The 15,873-nt window shown below is 40.7% G+C and overlaps 1 protein-coding gene across 3 annotated transcripts in view; it reads right to left on the bottom strand.

Annotated features, from left to right (window-relative positions):
• The window catches only part of ZMYND11 (zinc finger MYND-type containing 11), a 107,257-nt gene extending 91,687 nt beyond the window's left edge, over positions 1 to 15,570 (bottom strand). For all 3 annotated transcript variants that reach the window (XM_063324432.1, XM_063324433.1, XM_063324434.1), the window contains exon 1: positions 15,350 to 15,570. The gene's annotated coding sequence lies outside the window, so the exon portion shown is untranslated. The remainder of the gene's footprint in view (positions 1 to 15,349) is intronic.
• Between the last annotated feature and the right edge of the window lie 303 nt (positions 15,571 to 15,873).

The following is a 15,873-nucleotide window of genomic DNA, read 5'->3' as shown; positions in this document are numbered from 1 at the left end:
TGATAGCAAATTTTGACACAGTCTCCAATTGACTTCGACAGTCTGCGTGGAAATGGCTGAACTGTTAAACCCTTCAGAAAACACACATGAATAGCCTGAAGCGTTTCAATGTGTTAATACAGAAGCAGACAACCCCCGGCATAAAAGTATAAAAAACAAATTCTGCTTTAGAGGAAGAACACCAGAAATAAAATTTGGAGATTAAATAAAGCCTGCTGATTAAAAATTATAATTCTACCATGATTTGAGGCAGAAAATGAAGAAGGTCATTCATAAGAACATATGTATCTCCTGCAAAAGCCTCGGAGAAAGTGGCCTTGATGAAAGCAGAAATAGTAAACACCAAGCCCAAGACCTTAATGAGGCTAAGTGAGAGTTCAAACTCTTTTAGCCTTAGCAAATATTCCATAACAGCTTTAATAAATGATACAGAAGGGGAAAAAAAAAGGTAAGAAGCCACATGGATCTCATTCCCAGAATACGCAGCATGTGGGTGCTGGATGGCTTTCCTCACTGAAGTATTCCTGCCTCTTACCATAAAAAAAGATCACAAAAAAAGACAACTAGAAAAAAAAAGACAAAAAAAGAGCCAACTAGACAGCGACTGCTAAATGGATAAGATCCCTGTCTGCCTCAGCACTGAAAGATGGGTTCTCAACCCTTTCACTTACACAGGACAGGCCGGCTGCTCTCACAAGAGCTTGTAATGGCGTTTTCAGTGGGCTGGATCCAGGAGAAATAGGTAAAATTATTTAAGCTGGGTTACCCAGGAGCTAAAGGAGGTCAGAATAAGTGATCAGTGTAGTTCTGCTAGGTAAGAGCTTGAAGGTTTGGTACTACTGTATATCTATGACCTAAAGTGAAAAATATTTTTGTTGACGTTCTTTCCAAAAACAATGCCAACACAGATATCCCAAAAAACATTAAACAGACAAAAATAAATATAGGAAGAACCGCAACTTTCAAAAACACATGCATTGTCCTAAATCTCTCTTTTGCGTAAGTACATAGTACATTATGTACTGCTTCTATTAGCAAATGAAGTCATGTGAAAACAACTAACAATAAGGAACGTCAATGTTAATATGCAAATTCCAAGATATTTTCAAAACCATTTTTTCCATTTCTAGAAAAATAAAACAAAAACTCTCAAACTCTCTTTTTGTGAACAATCTATTTGAGATGAGTATGATTTCACTCATCATGTGAGTACAAGTACTATTCAAAAACAGTTTTCTTGAAAGCATTTTCAAAATAAAAACTGTTTAAAACTTTTTTCCATGTATGTGTTCCCATATCTGTGTGGAATGGGGTACAGCTGGGCTGTGGATGAAGTGTCTCTAAGCAGACTTAAGTATTTTTGGAAGAACACTGGGACAGTTCTTGTAAATATTAGACTGCTATGGTTATGCAATATGGTCAAATACTGGATTATTTTGAACTCCTCTGGAAATCCATTCTAGGATAATATTGATAATTAATATCCATCAGTTTTAAGAGTAAGCTTGCAGCTTTAAAGTTCATATTTCTACAGAAAACTCTCCACAACAGGATGTGGCTTGGGTTCTTTTTTTCACCTACAGTAACACACAGCACGTTCTTCCTACTGTAATTTAAGCAGGATCCTGAGAGACTGAGTGGTAAATGATAAAATGTGCCTTTGTATATAGAAGAGGAACATTTCTGTGCCAGCAAATGATTGCCACGTGCAGATCTCTGATTGCCTAAGTCCTACTGACACGTATACACACCACCACATAAATTGACTGCCCCTCCCTTGTTGATACACATGTAAAATCCACGCCAAATAACCTTGTAAATACATATATATAGTTTTAACTAAAATACAAACAGGTATTATTTCTCCTACCAGTGAATTATAACCATTCCTGCTGCGCAATATATCATATGTTTAACAGTGCATTCTACTCGCCAACTTAACCCCTGCTGTACCAGTTTTGGCAGGAGTGTCTTCTATAAAGCACTCTTGAACTACACCTCGCCCCATGTTTCTTTTCTCATCCCTCCTGTAGCTATCTAGTTTTCTCACCTCTCCCCTTTGTCTCCATCACCCCTTTGCTGTCTTCTTTTACACTTGCACTTCATGGATGGCACTTTCTCTTCCATTTCATAAACTCTGGAAACTGATCTCTGCTATGAATGCTATTACCGAACGTGCCACTTGGTATTTTTTCTGTACTGTATCGTGCCATACTATATTTATTCATGCACAAATACAAAATGTAATTTGAAGCAGTGATTTTTGTAATTTTTTTATCCCGTGCTGTTACTTTGCAAACTGACAAGTACATATGCATTACTATGTAAATGAACCACAGTAACAAAATCCAGATAAAACTTTACAGAAATGTAGGTAGTCAGAATACAATGACCCAAAGTGGATCTTGGCCAGGACAAGAGGGCAAGCATCCTTACTCTTCTGGAAAGTGTCAGCGACCATACAATGGCTTGGACAAGTCAAAATCATAACTACATAAATATATACTTTAAATGAAATTTCCAAACACAGTACACCACCATCTATCCCCTTTTAATTACCTTGCATACCTGTCAAGGGTGCTAGAGCCTCATTAGCAAACACCTTCTCAGGGCTGCCTCCCACTGCAGCTTGCTGTAGCCCGAGACGCAGGAAGTGAAGGTCGTCATTTAAATTCAAGACAAAGCGACTGTAAAGCAGCACATTCTGCCCGAGATGTGGGGTTCCTGCAACGATGGCTAACCAGCAGCTCTGCACCGAGTTTGGCAGTTCAATTAATTTCATTAATTCAGTGGAACTCGGAAGAAACGCTCAAAAACAGGGCCGTAATTTCAAAATGTCAAGAGCTCTTTTGTTTCTTAAGTTTACTAACACAGACATGAAAAGGTTTGATGTCCATTGTAATATTATACTTTATTTATTTGTTTGATAGTCATCTGGCCACCACACCCACCAGAATGGACTGAACTCAATGGATACTTGTCAACTCTCCCACGCAGGGGGGCTGCAGCCTCCTTCACCCGCAGCTGGACACCCCGTCCCTTGATGACTCCTGAACTGTCTTTCAGCCACCCAAAACCTTTTTCAAAAAGCATCCTCAGCTCCTGAAAAAACCTGCAAGTACGTTGCATTAACATTGACTTTTTGCTTTTAATATCACTCAATTCTTATTTTTCTTTCCCATGCAGCTGGGTTTCAACACCTTATTTTTTTTTTATTTAACCTTGCTGACTTGCCTTCCATGACTGAAGTCTCTATTTACTGGTAAAGAAATACACAGTGTGGACACAGCACATTCGTCTGAGCTTGCAGCATATTCAATGCTATTCCAAAAGAAAGGGAGAAAAAGCATCAGAGCCCTATTTAACCTGCCTTGCTGCACTGAGGTCTTACTCAGCAATGGCATTCATAAAACCTTCAGTCAAATTCCTCCTCTACGCTCAGACTCCTCATGTATATACATCACGGCATGTTAAAGAAAGGAATCGCATCCCAGAGTGCCCAGGTGAAAGTATAACAAGAAGTTGTACCAAAACTGTCATAGACTAATATAATAAAGCAGCGGAGTTGTTAAAATAGTCTGAGAGTGAAACCATTGAATAATGGTTAAGAAACCCTCATTTGACGAAGCTTTCAGTGTACATCAGGAAAGCACAAGGAAATAAGCCTAGGGATCCAGACGCAGAAAGACGGAATCAGCATCTCTGGACTCTAAGCTTTCATTTAACAGGAGGAAAATACAGTTCCCATCTTCATACGAAACATGACTTTCTTGTTCCACCCGCATTCAGACAGACTAAAACAATACCTCAGAAGAGCACGAACTTTCCTCCTCATCTCTGTAGGGAAATAACTGAAACGCACATGGGTGACCCTTTAAAAACCACTGCTGCCAAGTGCATCACTGCCAAAGAATTTACCGACTCTTTTTATACAAGACCCTTGCCTATCGCATACCAAGAAGAGGTTTATTTCATTGTGAGTAGCTCCCTCTCAGAAAATACAGGACACTTAAGAGCATCACGACAGCCTTTTCCTCCACTTTTCACTGCCACACATTAGCTGTTGCCACATTTATTTCCCTTTTTATATATCTTGATCACTGGGATTCTACTATTGCAGCACTTGCAGCCTAGGAAATCAGTTTCCTCCTGCTGCTGAATACCTAAAATACAGAATTCTCCCACTTTTTTACATGATTACTTAAAATTAAAGAATAAGCCCTTTTTTTAGAGTATTTTTTATTTCAGAAAGTTATTTGGGGTTATAATTTTAAAACGTGGCTTTCATTTTCATGCTCACAAACTACGTCTGTTATGAAAATACTTAATAGCAAGCTGCTGCCTAATTAGATGACTTAATGTTGCAAAACTCTGTATTTAAAAGCAAAAGAACTGCCAAAGAAGATCAAAATCAGATTTTTTTTCCTTTGTTTGCTGTGATGTGCATTTTTTTCTAGTTATATTATGTACAGAAAAGAAGAGCTGAATGATAAGACCGAGAATTCACATTGTGTTTTCCTTTATACTGTTTATAAGTTAACTGGGATGTTTATAGCTTGTTTTCTTTTTTCTTTTTTCTTTTTTTTTTTTTTCAAAAGTGATATTTAGAAGCCAATAACCCAAAGGATATTACGGAACTCTTTAACAGTGTTCGATAGGTAGATGACCTAGCTGCGGTGTGATTAAATAATCTAACTGCTGGATCAATGAATGCAGCATGAACTAAAATGGCTGCAAGCTTCTCCAAGCATAAGATTAGAGATCCAAAAAAAAGGTTTCTTTTACTTTTTATTTTACATTTCAAAGAAAATATAACCATTTATTTTAAGAAAAATGATCCATGTTTTCCTGACAGAAATAATAGAGTATTATTCTAACGTATGGTGACTAAACCGTATATTTTTATTGTCAAAGATCTGACTACATTTTGCCATTCTCATACTGAACAACCTCATTCAAGGAAAAAGCAGTCTCTGCTCAAGAAACATAATGGTGCTAGGATCTGGTCCAAAGTGAACTGTTATCTCACGCGTAAAGATAATGAATGTTAATTTAAAATAATGTTCTTTCAACTCCAGGGTTTTTTTCATATAATCAATCAGGCCTGAAAATATGTGCATGCACTCTCATTCTCACACGCTCACGCTCCCTGTCACTCATACATAAACACTTCATTATATATTCTCATTCCCAGATATTCAGAAGAAAATCTTCTGCAGGTGTAAACTAATATTGCTCCTCTAAAGCCAACAGTGCTGCACCAAATTACGTCAGCAGACACCGGTCCTCTCGCACGTATACTGTGACGTGTACACCGACTTTCACTTAATGTGTATTTCAAGCCAAACTCTCCCTTTCTTCCTTTCATACGTGCATTTCCCAGCTCTTATTTGCTCTCAACAGACAACTGCTATGGCCTCTCATTAACTCGCCCCTCAAGGTCTCTTATCTCCACCAAATACCGCGCGGACACGCGGGTATACACAGCTCTCTTCTGCAACCGAGGAAGGAGCTCTTGGTAAATGCTAGAAGAGAAAGGGCGCTGCAGTGGGAGGCTGCAAGGCATCCGGAGAGGACACAACAGGCTTGACCTAACAAGGAGTACATTTTAACATTAGTAGCTAAAATGTTCAGTTATTACAGTAAACAGAATTTAAAACATTCCAAAATGGAATAAATAAAAAGTCTGCATGTGTAAAAGCAGAAATCATGATCTAAATGATTATTGTTTAGGAACTAGTATGGGAAAAAAAGTATTCTATAGCTTTCTACATCATAAAATTGGCTGATTTTTGGCACCTGTTTAGGAGACATTTGAGATTGGCAATGGCTGGAGACAAGACTCTGGATTACATGACATGCTAGTTTGATCAAGAAATGCAGTTCTCATGTAAGAAGAGCCAAGCGGAAATTTGGATACCATTCCTCCCCACTGGCCCAGGAAACACTGTAAGTGCTTATCCACTAACTTGGCAGAGCAAACCACGTTCTGCTTCTGGGCTCCTTGGTGCACCTGTACTCAAAGCATCTGCACCCTCAATTAGCTTTAGCTGATATTTATCAATATTTCTTGTACCGCTATAAGGGACAAAAATCATTCCATTTTATTGAAAGCTACATGTCTTCAGAAATTAGTGCTACAAGTTAGGCGTATACTTGGATGACCTGTAAATGGGTTGTTTTTATAAAACTTCTTAAAACTATTGAGAAAAAGAATGTCAGCATGGATTAGAAAACCTAATAAAACTGGCACCTGGAGATACTTGACTGATAATCCATATTTCCTAAAAGGTACAAGTTGACTAACAAGAGGAGATCTCATGTCTGGAGTCACAGAGAAGTTTGGAGTATGCTTCCAATTAGGAGGTTTTATAAAGAAGCCCTCTGGGAGCCAGCGCAGTGGAAAGTGCACAGGAAAAGGAAGAATCTCTTTCTTACAACAAATATTTCCTGTAAGTCTATTTACTTCAGGTCAGTGTTAAGAAGAAGAAGAAAAAGAAGACAAAGCTACAAAACTGAAAGATGCAATTACAGCTTGAGAGTGTCCATATTTCTTGCTTTCCAACACTGTCAGTCTAAAATGCTTCCAGGTGTGCATCAGCACTCTCCTTCAAAAAGATATGCCAGTGAGCCAGTGAAATAAAAGATTTTTTTTTTTTAACAAGCAAGCAAACAAACAAACAAACAAACAAGATTTTAATATGGCAGCTTTCAAATAACGGGACGTTACATTCTAGTCAGACCGATAAGGGGTCAGGCACCGTGAGTTACCAATGAGCAAAGTGTACACATCCCTTCTCACTGTTCCCCACATTTCACCAGGAAAAGTTTTCAGAAAGCTATTTTCCTTGGTTAAAAAAAATTAAAATTCTCCTTTTCTATTGAGCAACTGTTAGTGTCAATGCCAAATTAGTCAGTGTGCCGTACTATCTTCAAATGTCAGCTTGCACGTGATGACTGACACTGAAACATCCAGCTTCCTGAGAAAAGGTTTGTGCAGTCAGTTCTTAGGAACGTCCTAAAGTCTCAACTACAGTTATATGAAGCTAAAAATGGTGCCAGTCTGGTTCCTATGAAAACAACTAGTAACAATTCTTTGCTTTAAATTAATACAGAAGAGGGAAAAAAAGGTGTTCTGAGATTTCTGAACTGCATAACAAAGAAAGAATAGAAGCACAAGGTGAGAACATTACTCTTTCTAAACTCCTTGTTGCACAGCGCAGAAAAGGACTGCCCAGATTTTGCAGGTAAATACTAACGAACAGGATGAGTCAAGGTAATTTTCAAAATTCACAGGTTTTAAATGTATGTTCTGTGATTAACAAAAAATAAAATCAAATTGTGTGATTATTAAACTTGCTTTCACGTACATGATTTCCATAATTTTGAAACTATGTTAAAATCCTCAGTTTCCTGACGTATCTGTTTGCTAGCTTTCCTAATGTAAAAATAAACCTTTCTTCTCATAATAGTATCAGCTTTTCCAGTAAAAATCTTTATATTTCTTCTTTTACCAGTTTCCTTTATTTACAACTAAGGCTTTCTACAAGATACAGGATTTAAGATATACAGAAATTGTTAAAAGTCACTAACAGAAAAATGTTATCCCTGTTTCCTCTGTTCATAGATACTGTAAATTCCTTCAAAACTGATATACATGTAGGAAAAGTGTCTTAACTTCAATGGGAACAATCATCAATATAAAATCTAGCAAATGCAAAGATAACAATAGTCATACTGTTGATATTCAAAAGGCATGAATACGTAACCTTGCATATACCAGTAAAAGGATCAAAAATATAACATTATGTAAAGTTATACAGTCGAAACAAATTGTAATTGTGTTCTTCTTTGAATATTGGAATTGTACATAAAGTTTTAATTTTTAAAAATGTTTTATGAAAATAAACTTGATTCCTCAGTATGTTCCAAGGCCTATGCATTTTTATGCCTGAGGGAAGCAAGTGCTTATATGATGAAGGTCTCCGTCGTTATATTAATATTAATCTATTGGTAAAAATGAAATTTCTACAGTGAACATCATCAGTTTTCATCAGTGAACAACCTGTGGCCTGTGATTACATATTATGAAATTGCAGTTCTTTTATTTTGATTTTGTACAATTTTGAACCTGAATCTTAAGCAATTGTTTGGGGAGAGGGGATTATGCATGAACACTGGGTTTACGCTTGTCCCTGAAGTCAGTGACAGCTCAGCAGATACTGGTCACAAAATTAACAACCAACCAGAAGGAAAACTGGAGAAACAAAACCCCCACCATTTTGAGGTAAAATTTCCCCTTTAATTTGTGCATGCGAATGCACATGCTGCAATGTTATGCAAGGCACAGACTATCTCCTCTTCGGAAGTTTTCTTTTACTGGCAACGACACCAGGAAAATAGTAATAAGGCACGAAGAGCCAATGCAGACTTGGCTGTTACTTGGATTTTGACTTGAGAAGCATCTGCAATTGTAAACAGGTATCTGTAGTGCAAGATCCTCTTACTGAATGCATAAATGTTGTGTGAGACTTAACAGAAAATGATGATAGCGTGTTAAGAAAGATAAAGCTCTCTTGTCTCTCAGATCTTGTCAAAGATTTGTTGAGCAATAAACGTATCTTACATCCTTTTAATTTATTTTTCACCGTATATTATTTCTAGCTACTTTGGGATTCTGCTAATCATTTTCTCTCAGCTCCATTTTGTTTCACTTCCTCGCTTTTCCAAAACGTTCCAATAAAACCTAACGTTGAAAGAGAAGAATCACTCTGCTAAAATTAGTGAACTAAGTACCATATCCCATGTGTCGCTGCATGCGACTCCCATCCACCTATCTTTAAAAGACCAGATAATAATGCCGTGCTCGAAGTGCACGAGATCAAAGTACAAATATCCACTTTCCAAAATGCTGCTTTTGAGTACTACACCTACTAGGAGACTCCTATGGTCTGTAACTAAAACATCAGTTAAGTTAGCTGCATTAAAATCATATATTTGAATATAAGGCAAGTTGGTTTCACGTTTATTTTTAACATACTAACAAAGGAAAAGGAAATGGAGCATAGGAGAAATGAGAGGTAAACAGCAATATGTTTAACTCGTCTTTCTTTAAATTACTAGATCTCAAGTCAATAGTATTCTATTACGGACAAAAATTAATTAACACAGTGAGACCAGTTCTTTGCATGCAAAGAATGCAATTTCCACAGAAAAGGTGAATGGGATGTTACTGGTATTTTTTTCAGGTATGCTTGACTTCATTTTTTTAACCAATAAGTGGATTTTAGCACTTCAGATTTCACTGTCTCTGGTGCTAAAATTATTTGCTAAGAATTAGTTTTATATCATACTACAGTTGAGAGTTGTATGAGGAGTGATAATCATTAATTCACAATGTTTTTTTCTGTAATTATTTAATCTTGGAATTTAACACTGAATATAGTGTAGAGGTATATGCAAAGATATTCTGACTGTTGTACACTGGTAACAGTATCTTACTTACATTTTAAAATATTTTTGTAATTTTGAAATTACAAATATTATGGTGCTGCTATCTTAACCAATAATGTGCTTTAAACTCAAATTACACGACTCCATACTTTAACAGCAGAAACTTCTGCACTTTAGTGAAGTGGAAAATGAGAGACTGGAAGAAAATCAAAACCAGTCATTTGTACACAAAACTCCCAATAACTACACTTTGGATTTACCTATGTGGTAGAGCTATAGGATCAGGCTCTGATGGGATATCGCCAAAGCTGGCTGACCTAAAATTAGACGCCATGAGCTTAAACTTGGGTTCATGGGCATGTCACAGTGTATCACCACTGTGCCTGCTGTAGCCTGCCCACAAGACTAAAAGACCCTGCTCATCTCAGGGAGAAAAAAAAAACAGAAGACAGACATAAAAAATATTAATGGAATCTCACTAAAACACTACAAAAAACCCAGCATTTAGCAAAGCTTATGATTCAAGTTAGTTCACCCTTTAATAACTTGTGTATTTAAAGAAATTGATTGCAGCCATCTTACATCAAACCACATTTTAAACCAACTGTGTTAGTACGAATTCAGACACTCGATGAAACAGTGTAATTAGAGCAAGTAACTTACTTACTCCTTTTGAAACAAATATAATGCTAAAAAGCCATTTTGCAGTTATTTGTCTAGTTTTACCCATAAAAAAAGATTCTTTGTATAGTTCAATATTCACAGCTTAGTTAAAAATAAATAAACAACAAGAGTTCGGACTTGCTCAATTAACTTGATGGCAGACGTTGGCTTAAACAGATGATAAAACTACGTTTAAAGACTAGAATTGAAAATCAGGAAAAAAATCGGCTCAACCCAGCCGTGGCGTGGCAAGGAGATGGATGCAGAGAGGCCTCTGAAATCAGAGTTCTGTGTGCCACAGGGGCTTACCCCTTCAGGCTCGAGGCCACAGCATTTAGTATACTGTACACCCCCACTCTGGTATTTATCGACCTCCTTCCTGTTATCTCCACTACACCCAGGAATGAAGGGGTTTTTTTGAGAAATGTTATCTTCCACCATTTAAAGAAAAAGTTGAGCTTTATTTCAAGAAAAAGTTTTCCACGCTTGTTTTGCATTTTATATAGATGACAAGATACTCTTTCACCAATACTGAATTTACATCTTTATACTGCACTGAAAATTACCGAAAACTTTTTTTAGGAATGTAAGAGTTAACTTATTAAGTAATTCCTGCAAAATGGAATCATTACCTCATCTTATAAACTACCTCTTTTGCAGGCTATATTCTCCCGACTGGCAGATTAAACTTTAGAACAATAACCCAATTATGGGCTAAATTTACATTCAGCTGATCAAAAATCATCCAGAACCTGACAAGACCAATCTTTGTTCACAACATTTAGCGCAAGCAACACTGACAGACTAAAATGTATGAGCCATATAAAAGATGACATATGTTGCACTGCCCAGCTACCAAGGGCACCACGCTCCAAGTACCACGCAAGTACTATGGGGGTGTTCATCACATCCTGAGACTGAAAAAACTCAACAAAAACCAACACAAAAATACCTCTGCAGATCAAGAACATGATCAGACATTAACTCCTAAACAATCACTGCAAGAAGGATGGCTAAAGAAAGTCCTATTACATGGAAGGAAAACAATCCCAATTAATAAAATCAGTCATTAGAACTTGAAATAAATGTATATATTTACCGGATAGACATGGGAAAAAGAATTGCTCCAACAATTCTGACCTAACTCTTGCAAAAAAATAAAACCCATCTACTTTTCCTCATTCAGGAAAGTAAATTCTTGTATGCACCTGGCCACTAATTTAAAACAACTCAGCATTTTATGAACCAAGTTCACCACTGGTGTGAGACACATACACTTTGCATGGATTAATTTTGTTTATAGTTTGACTTAGTATTTGTAACAACCTACATTATGAATAAAAGATTTCTTCTACTGACACATATGGCACTCTAGAGCTAGCTAAAAAGCCATTTGAGAAGAAAATCAGAAGTTTACTGAAGACGTCTTCCATTGCCCTCTTTCAGACAGATTCACTGCCTGAAGCCCTTACACACTTCCAGAGCTAAACGCTCTGAATGACTGTGGAAGGCTGTAACTATGAAAACTAGTTAGAGGTATGTCCAAAATTTGCAAACTTTAGTTGACTAAAGTTGGGTACTCAATTCCAAAACAAGTCTCCCAATTCCAAAATTTCCCCTGATTCTCAAATTGTGTGAAATGAGACAATTTTCTAACAAACTAGACAATGAGAGCTTTAGATACCTACAATTAACACCTTTAAGTGTTGTCTTTTATCTATTTCTTTTTGAAGTATTTCATCCCAGTTCAGAGACTGCAGCTAGCACAGTTCAGTGGTCCTCAAGCTGCAGTTCACCAGTAGAAATGCACAACAGTCTAGATGTAGCCTAAGCCACTTCAAGGTGAGTTTGAGGCCAAATTCATGGTCCTTCCACATCATTTTCTTCACCAGGAGCACCACGTCACTAACAGCACCCCGTAGGTCATATTTACCTGCAAGGTGGAAATGCTGAGCACGCTTCACAGCCTTTCACCATCCCATTTGCTCTAGAGCTGACATTAGACTGAAAAGATGATCCAGGCTTTTCCCCTGCAGAAGCCTCAAGTCTTTCCTAAACAGTCCCTTCTACTCTTTGCTGGAAGGGCAGGCGGGACCCCCAGGCAACCTGAACACCAGCTGCATACAGACCACTTACACCTACAAACAGTACGGACACACAGCAGCAGATTACAGCAGCCACATATTGTGCACACAGCAATTACAGTCATGAAATTCTTGTTACTTCTGTAGTGCTCAATTTTTCCTGAAAAGTTAGGACGTATTGCTCTCACTCACAATACATAAGAACTAAGACAAACTACTAAGAATTTTAGTCCATGGTGAACAGACTCAATTTTTTTTTTTACATTTATATTTAAAAATAATAGCTGTAAGTGCTTGCTTAGATTAAAAAAAAAATAAATACACCGGTTTAACTGGTACGGAGGGCACTTCCCTGTTAAATTAGTGCTATAAAGTTCCAAACTGTGGAAGAAGACCACCAAAGTCTTAGGATCCCCACCCAACATCCACACACTCACAACTCCCCTTACATGGCTGACTTCATCAGTAGCTAATTTCCGTCACGCTATCCAGCTCATGAGATGGAGTGGAAGAGTCATTTTCCTCACTTAGGCCTTTGGTGCTGAATCCGATACCAAATATCAGTTGCAGATGCCTCTTCCTGATGGCAGAGACCACCATCCACAGCACAATCAACAAAGAGTCACCAACACAGTAACTTTTTTTCCCCACTCATTAAAACCAAACTCACCATCAGAAAGATAAAGTGCTCTCTGCTGTACTATACAGCCCGTGAACACTTCCCTTCCCCATACCAATATCTGGTCAAAGCAGAGAGAGTTTGTTTAGGCATGGAAAAGCTGCCATTAAACATAAATCCACGCTGGGAATTATTCTGTGAGTACTTTCACTTTTATACGAACGTGCAGTCAGCAAACGGTCTTCTTCCCTAAAGACTTTCTGTAGCACGCTCAGTATGGTTGATAACAAAATTAAAAAAAAAAATAAAAAACTGTGGAGACATGCCAGGACCTTCATGCTGAAGGATGAGGGACTAGAAAAACCCAAGGGACTGCAACCTGAACCACAAACTGGCACTTCCACTCCCACTCTTCCCCCCTCCTGACACCTGTCTCAGTGATCACCCGTAAAGAATTAAACAATTTCCTACAAAGAATAGCAACAGAAGTAAGAAAAAAAAAATAAAAATCAGCATATCTAGGAAAATAAAGCATTTTCTACTTTTGGTCATTTCCACTGCAGTAAGATCTTCTCAAAACAAATAGTATTACTCCTACAATACAGAGACCGTGGCAGATGATTCCGGGATGTTAAAATGCCAAATTATACTATTATAAAACCAACCAACACCAAATTAGTTTTTTACCCCTTTTCCTCTTCTCAAGCCACCCCAGCTCTAGCCTTGGTAAAGTTCCGTTTGCCATGTTTGCAGAAGACAAAAAACAAATTCCCCAAGCCTGCTGTTTTCAGGATAAGCCCCAAAAGACACACAAAGTTTCCCAAGTCCTTAACATCAGTATTTTACAGGGGGACTGTTCTCTGAAGGTCAGGAAAGCGCGCCGAAGCTCCCCATCACCCTCACCATAGGAAACCCCACAGCTACGCTTGCATCCCTCCCCCGTCAGAGAAAGGAGAGAGGACAGACAGGCCTCTGGAGAGCCCCTGAGTTAGGGGAACAAGGAAAACACCTCACAAAGTGAACCGAGTGGAGTTATTTGGAGACACGGTGTCGGGGATGGACACACACAAAACCCCCCCAAAACCACCGAAAGCAAGCCCCTCGGTAGTTCATATTCTCCCGAAATCCGACCGCCGAGTCCAGCGGGGCTCCGGGAGGGCCCTTTCTGCCCGGGGGGAGAGAGTGAGCCGTTCGGGGACGGCTCCGGGAGGGCCCCGGCCCGCAGCAGCCGGTCCGCCCGCACGCCCCTCGCCCGCAGCGGGGGGAGACGGAGGAAGCGAGCGGAGAAATTGGTCCCTTCCCCCGCTCCCCGCGCCCTCACCCCGAAGCAGATGGGGACGGCGAGGAAGCCGCCGGGGCCGTGCCGGCGGCCGGGGCGCTCCGGGAAGCTGGGGCCCCCCGGCCGCCCTCTCGGCGGAGCCGGGCGGTGAGGCCGTCCCCGCTGCGGGGGTGGCCCAGCCCGCCCGCGGGGAGGAGGGCCGGGGCTCTAAGTTCACCCCTTTCCCCGTCCCCTCCTCTGCCCCCCCGCGGGGAAGGGGAGCCATGGCCCCTCTCCCGCCGCGGCCGGCCTGCGGGGGCCCGCCGTCTCTCTCCTGTGGCGACTCGGCGCTGTCGAGCAGCTGCCATTACTCGGGCCGAGACCCGTCCTCCAAGCAGACATCCCCCCACCCCAGCGAGGAAACGCGGGGGCGGCGGGGGTGTGTGTAAGGGAAAGGAAAGCGGGTGGGGGGAAGTGGGGAGCAAAGCGGTCGCCCCGTGTGTGGGAGAAGAGCGGGGCCGGGGGGGGTGAGGGGGCTGAGGCCGGGCCGCGCCACACCCCGCGCGGCCTCGCCTCTCACGCGAGTCCCCGGCTCGCCCGCTCCCTGCAGGCCCGGGCGGAGCGCTGGAAGCAGCAATTCTCTCCCACCCCGCCGCCATCCCCTCCCGCCCCGACCCTGGGCTGGCTGCAACTCGGCACCGGGGGCGCGGGGGACCAGCCGCCGCCCCCTCCCAGCCGAAATCCGACCGGGGAAGGTGTGAGGACAAAAATAATCGCCGTTAATAATCACACGCGCTCGGCCGCCGTCCCCTTCTCCTCCTCGATTTCCAAGCGGGCTGCCAAGTAATCCTGCCCACTCCGAAAAATGAAATAATAATAATAAAAAATCCCGCCTTCCATCTCCCCCCCCTTCTCCCGCGGCCCCACACATTTTATTATGAAGTATAATTGCTCCCCCCCCCCCCCCCCCATATGGCACCCCGCCGGGCAGGATCACCCCCTCCCCGGGTGCCCAGCCCTTCCCCTGTCCCCTCTCCCCCATCTCCTTGGAACAGTGTGTACATGATTTTGTAGTTTTTTTAAGGCGCCATGTTTATAATCCTCCATCATATTAAAAAAAAAAAAAAATTCCACCCAGCATGAGACGCGGCGCCTCCCGCACCCCAAAGCCGGGGAGGCAGACACAGAAATATCCACAGGGCTGTAAATTCACCCCCACCCCCCCCCCCCGCACACACACCCCTCCTCCCCAGACTTAAAAGTCTCTCTCACCTTGTGCTGCTGCCGCTGCTTCTGCTGCTGCAGGGGGGGAGAAGTTAAGCCAGGGGAAACTTTTCAATCCCTTCCCCAGGCCGCTGCTGCCTCCTCCTTCCACATATTTTTTCCCTCAGAGTTTTATTGTGTCTGAATTTTCTCTCTCTCTCTCCTCTTCTGTCTGTCCACAGTTCAGGTTTCTGGGGTAAACAGGGTTTAGGATGGTGCTAGGGATATTTGGGAGAAGGAGAACTCTAGTGGTGTCTGCTGGAGTTGCTGTTTGTTTCTTTTATTATTTTTTTTTTAATAATGCATTTGAAACGGATCTTTAACTATTTATTATATATGTATTTTATCATACTCTTAGGTCTGGATCCTATCTTATTGCAGAGGAAGAATGTGCTGCTTATCTGGCCCTGGTACATGCAAATCCCTCCTATCATGAAGTCCAACTTGGAGAAATTGCAGATAATGTTTTCAAAAGTGGATACTCACCTTGAGCAACGGAAACTAAAACATATAGAATCAGTGGTCTGTCTCAG

The sequence above is a fragment of the Chroicocephalus ridibundus genome, chromosome 2 (assembly GCF_963924245.1).
Source record: "Chroicocephalus ridibundus chromosome 2, bChrRid1.1, whole genome shotgun sequence".
Taxonomy (NCBI): Eukaryota; Metazoa; Chordata; class Aves; order Charadriiformes; family Laridae; genus Chroicocephalus; species Chroicocephalus ridibundus.
This window is presented reverse-complemented; position numbering and strand designations above follow the sequence as displayed.